The 8,139-nt window shown below is 39.7% G+C and overlaps 1 pseudogene; it reads right to left on the reverse strand.

Annotated features, from left to right (window-relative positions):
• Window positions 1-6,230: 6,230 nt before the first annotated feature.
• LOC112853383 (small ribosomal subunit protein uS8 pseudogene) lies at window positions 6,231-6,658 on the reverse strand (annotated as a pseudogene).
• Window positions 6,659-8,139: the final 1,481 nt, after the last annotated feature.

Consider the following 8,139-nt stretch of genomic DNA (forward strand, 5'->3'; position numbering starts at 1 on the left):
AAACAAGCTCCAGGCTCTGAGCTGTCAGCACAGAGCCTGATGTGGGGCTCAAACTCACAAACTGTGAGATCATGACCTGAGCTCAAAAGTCAGACGCTTAACCAACTGAGCCACCCAGGCGCCCCCTTGTTGTTATTTTTAGATCTGAAATAGATGAGAAATAAGACATGAAAAGTCTAGCAGTTGAAGTACATGAAACAAGTCAAATGTCAACAAAAACAAAAAAAAGTCCTTGAGGTGAATAACAGAAAATCTGTGATTATTATCATTATTATTAACTCCACAGGGATGTTGAGATGATCAGCATATCAATAATATAATTAAGTGGAAATGGATTTTAAAATTTGGGAAATAGGGGAGCCATTGCTTTACGGTATGTCTCTTATTTATATGCAGAAAACCTTTTTTTTTCCCCAGTTAAGCATCAATGATGAATAAATGGTCCATTCATATTAATTATACATCAGTCATACATTATGATTGCATTCATATGGTGATATTACATAAATGATGGCATTCACTGGGTACTCTTAAGGCAGCACATATACTTATTACACTGATACAAAAGTATGCAAATTTATTGCAGATTGTTTTGTACATTGTATAGAATTCCTTGTTCATATCAAAGTGAGCCTGTAAACACTGTAAGAAAACTTTTGTAGAATTTAGCTTTCTAATAGAATGGAATCTCTAACAGAAGACTCTACCGAATGCAATGATGGAATTATTTTGAGCAATGCTATTTTTTTTAATCAGTCTTTTTTTTTAAGTTTATTCGTTTTTGAGAGAGAGAGGGAGGATGAACATGTGGGAGAGGGGCAGAGAGAGAGGGACAGAGAATCTGAAGTGGGCTCTGCAGCAGAGGCCCAGGTGTGGGTCTCCAACTCACAGACTGAGAGATGGTGCCCTGAGCCGAAGGCAGATTTGAGCAATGCTACTCTATCAGGGAAAGCTGGCCTTTGGGGTGGTCCTGAGGCTCTGCTTTCTCCTGACCGAAGCCAAGTTGAGGTTTTCCACCAGGACTGGCCTGTGGGTGACAGATGTGTAATACCTGGTAGGCGTGTGTTAAGGTGGCCGACAGAACCTTCTCTGGTTGCTTTTGTGGAATTGAGGTGCAGATTTTATCCATGACTAATCATGATCCCACATGTGCAGGTATTGTGAGATAATTGGTAATGTTTGGAAAATCTCATCTTGGTTTGCTAATTTGACCTCCTTTTATGTGCCAGATTTGGAGATGGAAGTGGTATTGTATAGTTGAATGAACAGAAGTTCTGTCATCAGAGTGATTGGGATTGAAATCCTGAGTAACAACGTAAGCCTGGGCAAGTAGCGTCTTTGAATCTCAATTTCTTTACTTGTAAACATGGCGCTAGTATTACTTCGTAGGGTCTTCGGAAAATTGAATAAAATCTTAGTGTGGTGCCTAGCATACAGTAAGTACAATATTCTGTCATCAGTAATACAAGCTTCAGGCACCTGGCTGGCCCAGTTGGTGGAGCATGCAACTCTCGATCTCAGGGCCATGAATTCGAGCCCCACGTTAAGGACAGAGATTGCTTAAAAAAATAAAATCTTGGGGCGCCTGGGTGGCACAGTTGGTTAAGCGTCCGACTTCAGCCAGGTCACGATCTTGCGGTCCGTGAGTTCGAGCCCCGCGTCGGGCTCTGGGCTGATGGCTCAGAGCCTGGAGCCTGTTTCCGATTCTGTGTCTCTCTCTCTCTCTGCCCCTCGCCCATTCATGCTCTGTCTCTATCTGTCCCAAAAATAGATAAACGTTGAAAAAAAAAATTAAAAAAAAAAAAATCTTAAAAAAAGATAGTAATAATACAGGGGCGCCTGTGTGGCTCAGTTGGTTAAGCGTCTGACTCTTGGTTTCAGCTCGAGTTGTGATCTCACAGTTTGTGGGTTCAAGCCCCACCTCAGGCTCCGCACTGACAGCTTGGTTCCTTCTTGGGATTCTCTCTCTCCCTCATTCTCTGCCCCTCCCCGCTCTTTCTTTCCCTTAAAATAAATAAACTTTTACAAAAAAGTTTTTTTTTAAATAATACAAACATCTACAGCAATGTTTGGCATATTTTATTTGTACCTCAAAGGTATGTAAACTCAATACAGATGAGTTCCCATCTAATGTTAATTTCTCATTGTTAATTTAGAGAAATTTTAGTGAAAATGTTACCATGTAAATTATTAAACTTGTGTGTTGTTAACATTTAATCATCTAAGAAAATGCAAACATTGTGGTAGCCTGTTTTTTTGTTGTTAGATTTCTTTTTAAAATTTTTCTTAATGTTTATTTATTTTTGAGAGAGAGAGAGCAAGCAAGGGAGGGGCGGAGAGAGGGGGACAGAGGATCCAAAGCAGGCTCTGTGCTGTAAGCACAGAGCTGATGCGGGGTTCTAACTCATGAACCATGAGATCATGACCTGAGCCAAAGCTGGACACTTAACCGACGGAGCCACCCAGGTACCCTAGTTGTTAGATTTCATTTTAAATATAAATGTTTCTTTCTTAAATTTTTTTTAATGTTTATTTATTTTTGAGAGAGAGTGACAGAGAGTGAGCAGGGAAGGGGCAGAGAGACAGGGAGACACAGAATCTGAAGCAGGGTCCAGGCTCCGAGCTGTCAGCACAGAGCCTGACATGGGGCTCAAATTCGTGAACTGCAAGATCATGACCTGAGCCAAAGTTGGATGCTCAACTGACTAAGCCACCCAGGCACCGCTGTTTTTTTTTTTTTGTTTTTTTTTTTTTTTTTTTTTTACTTATTTTTGAGAGAGAATTAGAGCACAAGTGGGGGAAGGGGCAGAGAGAGAGGGAGACAGAATCCAAACCAGGGTCCAGGCTCTGAGTTGTCAGCACAGAGCCTGATGTGGGGCTTGAACCCATGAACCTCAAGATCATGACCTGAGCTGAAGTCAGACACACAACTGACTGAGCCACCCAGGAGCCTCTGGATTTCTTTATTCTTTATATTAAAGTTAAATAAACACATGCTTATTTCTATTGCTTTTATTTTTTATTTTTAAAAATTTTTAGAGTTTATTTTTGAGAGAGACAGAGCATGAGCAGGGGAGGGGCAGAGAGAGAGGGAGACAGAATTTGAAGCAGGCTTCAGGCTCTGAGCTGTCAGCATAGAGCCCAGTGAGGGGCTCAAACTCACCAACCGTGAGATCATGGACAAAGTCGGATGCTTAACTGACTGACCCACCCAGGCACCCCATTTCTATTGCTTTTAGCTAGCTAGCTAGCTAGCTATTTATTTATTTATTTATTTATTTTAAGTTTATTAATTTTTTTTTTGAGAGACAGCTTGAGTGGGGGAGGTACAGAGAGAGAGAGAGAGAGAGAGAGAGAGAGAGAGAGAGAGAATCCCAAGCAAGCTCTATACTGCCTGTGCAGAGCAGAGTCTGCACTTGAACTCATGAAACCACAAGATAATGACCCGAGCCAAAACCAAGAGTTGGACACTCAACCAACTAAGCCACCCAGGCACTCTGCTTTTAGGTGTTTAGACTAAAATTGTTATTGAAGGGGAATAAAGACCAGGCCTTATTTATTTATTTATTTATTTATTTATTTATTTATTTATTTATTTATTTATTTATTTATTTAAAATTTTTTAACGTTTTATTTATTTTTGAGACAGGGAGAGACAAAGCATGAACAGGGGAGGGTCAGAGAGAGGGAGACACAGAATCCAAAACAGGATCCAGGCTCTGCGCTGTCAGCACAGAGCCCGACGCGGGGCTCGAACTCACAGGCTGCGAGATCATGACCTGAGCTGAAGTCGGCCGCTTAACCGACTGAGCCACCCAGGCGCCCCTAGACCAGGCCATATTTATAAAAGTTGTGAAAGAGATCTTGTAAAGTATAACTAAGATTAAGCAATATTAAGTCAATACAAATGATCCAGAATGCAGGGGATGAGTGGAATGAAAAGTGTTCTTGAAAAGCCTTATGCCTCAGAGCTAAGTGTCTATTTTTAAACAAGAATAACCCGAGGCATCCTGAAAAAAATTATAATGGAAATTTGGTTTGAGATATGGCTCAGGGAGCATTTGTAGATGGAGTGCAGAGAATTCTGAAGACGAGCAGTACTCCCTGTGAGAAATATTAAGGCGGACTGTTTGAGTGGAAAGGAGAGCCCAAAAATGACAGTATAAAGTTAGGAAACACAAAAGCAGTAAAAGTGAATGTCTCTCTAAAAAATACACCAAGGAACTCACACACAAAAAAGAATTTAAAATACAATAACATGTATCTAAAACAGGAGGAGGAGAGGAGAGAAGAATGAGTTCAAGCTTAAATGACCATCAACAATATAGGCAGCTGTATGCAGAAGAGGTTATATACAAACCAAATGCTAACCAAATATCAAAACCACCATCGGAATGCAAGCTGGTGCAGCCACTCTGGAAAACAGTATGGAGGTTCCTCAAAAGATTAAAAATAGAACTACCCTACAACCCAGCAATTGCACTACTATTTATCCAAGGGATACAGTTGTATCGAAGGGACATATGCACCCCAATGTTTATAGCAGCACTATCAACAATAGCCAGAGTATGGAAAGAGCCCAAATGTCCATCAAAGGATGAATGGATAAAGAAGATGTGGTGTGTATATATATATATATATACAATGGAGTATTACTCAGCAATCAAAAAGAATGAAATCTTGCCATTTGCAACTACGTGGATGGAACTGGAGGGTATTATGCTAAGTGAAATTAGAGAAAGACAAAAATCCTATGACTTCACTCATATGAGGACTTTAGGAGACAAAACAGATGAACATAAGGGAAGGGAAACAATAATATAAAAACAGGCAGGGGGGCAAAACAGAAGAGACTCATAAATATGGAGAACAAACTGAGGGTTGCTGGAGGGTTTGTGGGAGGGGGGATGGGCTAAATGGGTAAGGGGCACTAAGGAATCTACTCCTGAAATCATTGTTGCACTATATGCTAATTTGGATGTAAATTTTAAAAAATAAAAAGTAAAACAAGTTAATAAAAAAAAAAACCACCAGTAAACATGCAAAGAATAAAGAGAACAAAATCCAAATATATTACTAAAGAAAATCAGCAATACATGAAAGAAATACAAGAAAGGATCAGAGAAAATCTCTGGGAACAACAAAACAAGTAATGAAATGGCAATAAATACATATCTATCAATAATTACTTTGAAAGTCAATGGACTAAATGCTCCGAGCAAAAGACATAAAGTGATGTAATGGATAAAAAAACAAGATCCAGGGGCGCCTGGGTGGCGCAGTCGGTTAAGCGTCCGACTTCAGCCAGGTCACGATCTCGCGGTCCGTGAGTTCGAGCCCCGCGTCAGGCTCTGGGCTGATGGCTCGGAGCCTGTTTCCGATTCTGTGTCTCCCTCTCTCTCTGCCCCTCCCCCGTTCATGCTCTGTCTCTCTCTGTCCCAAAAATAAATAAACGTTGAAAAAAAAAATTTAAAAAAAAAAAAAAAAAAAAAAAAAAAACCAAGATCCATCTTCTATATGCTGCCTTACAAGAGACTTATTTTATTTTTTTAGGTTTACTTAGAGCATGAACAGGTGAAAGGACAGAGAGAGAGGAGGGAGAGAATCCCAAGCAGGCTCCACACTGTCAGCACAGAGCCCAATGCAGGGCTCAATCCAGGCACCATGAGATCATGACCTGAGCTGAAATCAAGAGTTGGCACTGGGTGTTGTATGGAAACAAATTTGACAATAAATTTCATATATTTAAATAAATAAATAAAGAGTTGGGCACTCAGCCAACTGAACCACTCAGATGGCCCAGGACTCATTTTACACCTAGATACGTGAGGGCCTGGAGAAACATTTGTCATTCAAATAGATGTCAAAGGAAAGCCAGAGTAGCAATACCTACATGGGACAAACTAGGCTTTTTTTTTTTTTTTTTGACAAATTAGTCTTTATTTATTTTTAAAATTTTATTTATTTTGAGAGAAAGCATGGGTGTGAACAGGGGAGGGGTGGAGAGATTGGGAGAGATATTTCCAAGCTGACTCCATGCTGACAGCATGGGCCTCACAGTTGGTGAGATCATGACCTGAGCCAAAATGTAGAATTGGATGCTTAACCAACTGAGCCACCCAGGTGCCCCTAGACAAATGATTATAAAACAAAGACTGTTAAGAGACAAAACCACTATATATATTTTTTTCCTTTTTCCCTTTTTTTCCAGTGAGGCATTTTATTTGTATGAATGTATTGCATCGCTAGAAAAAGAATCCTAGGATTTTCCCTCCTGTGTGTTTTTGTCTTCTTCATGGTCCATGATGCCAGCTGAGGTTGTCAGCACAATGAAACCAAACTGGCGGGATGGGAGCAGATTATTCTGCCATTTTTCTAGATCTTTGAGTTGTACATCAAACCTGGGGCTGATCACTCCACACTTGTTTAATCTGCCTGTGAGGTTCGCAACAATTTTCCCAGCTCTGTGATCATTGATGATTTCAGATTCGCCAATGTAACCATGCTTCATCATCACAGTCAGAAATCGGACAATGACTTTGGAGCATGGCCTAATAAGAACCTGGCGTTTGCCTCTCTTTTCAGCATTGTTAATGCTCTTGAGAGGATCTGCCAGGACATTCATGCTCACCATAATGGCGGCACAGAAAGATGGTAGAAAGAGCTAGAAGGCCACTATATATTAATAAAGGGACAATCCAACAAGAAGATACAACAATTGTAAATATTTATGCACCTAACATAAAGCACCCAAATACAGAAAACAACAAACATAAAGGAACTAATTCATAATTATGCAATAATTGTAGGGACTGTAACACCCCACTTACATCAATGGATTGATCATCTAAAAAGAAAATCAACAAGGAAACAATGGCTTTGAATGGCACGCTGGACCAGATGGACTCAACAGATATATTCAGAACATCCCATGTTAAGAAAGCAGAACACACATTCTTTTCAAGGGCACATGGAACATTCTCCATAATAGATCACACGTTAGGCCACAAAACAGGCCTTAACAAATTCAAGAAGGTTGAAGTCTTACTATGCACCTTTTCTAACCACAATGCTAGGAAACTAGAAGTCAATCACAAGAAAAATTTGGAAAGACCACATATACATGGAGGTTAAACCACGTACTGCTAGACAATGAATGGGCCAACCAGGAAATCAAAAAATACATGGAAACAAATGAAAAATGAAAACACAACAATCCAAAACCTTTGGGATGCAGCAAAATCAGTCTGAAGAGGAAGGCATATAGCATTAAGGCCTCCCTTAAGAAGCAAGAAAAATCTCAAACAACCTAATGTTACACTTAAAGGAGCTTGAAAAAGAACAAAGGAAGCCTAAGCCAGCAGAAGGAAGGAAATAATAAAGATTAGAGCAGAAATAAATGATAATAGAAAGGAAAAAAAAAAAACAGAACAGATCACTGAAACCAAGATCTGGTTCTTTAATAAAATTGAAAACCCTCTAGACAAGCTCATCAAAAAAAAAAAAAAAAAAAAAAAAAAAGGGTGGGGGGAGAGAAAGAACCCAGATACAATCACAAATGAGAGAGAGGAGAAATAACAACCAACACCAGCCACAGAAATACAAACAATTCTAAGAGAATATTATGAAAAACTATATGCCATCAAATTGGACAACCTGGAAGAAATGGGATAAATTGCTGGAAACCTATAAACTATCAAAACTGAAACAGAAAATTTGAACAGACCAATAACCAGCAAATGAACTGAATCAGTAATCAAAAAACAAAAGTCCAGGGTTGGATGGCTTCCCAGGGGAATTCTAAGCATAAGGAAGAGTTCATACCTATTCTTGAGGTGCCTGGGTGGCTCAGTTGGTTAAGCATCCAACACTTGGTTTTGGCTCAGGTCATGATCTCACAGTTTGTGGGATTGAGCTCTGTGCTGATGGTGTGGAGCCTGCTTGGGATTCTCTCTCCCTCTCTCTTCACCCCTCCCCCACCCACATGCATGTTCTCTCACTCTCAAAATAAATAAACTTAAAAAAAATAAAAGTTCATACCTATTCTCAAACTATTCCAAAAAATAGAAAAGTAAGGAAAACTTCCAAGCTCATTCTATGAGGCCAGCATTACCCTGATACCAAAACTAGAGAATGACT

Source organism: Puma concolor, chromosome E1, assembly GCF_028749965.1.
Source record: "Puma concolor isolate L17-30 chromosome E1, mPumCon1.1.hap2, whole genome shotgun sequence".
NCBI classification, from domain to species: domain Eukaryota; kingdom Metazoa; phylum Chordata; class Mammalia; order Carnivora; family Felidae; genus Puma; species Puma concolor.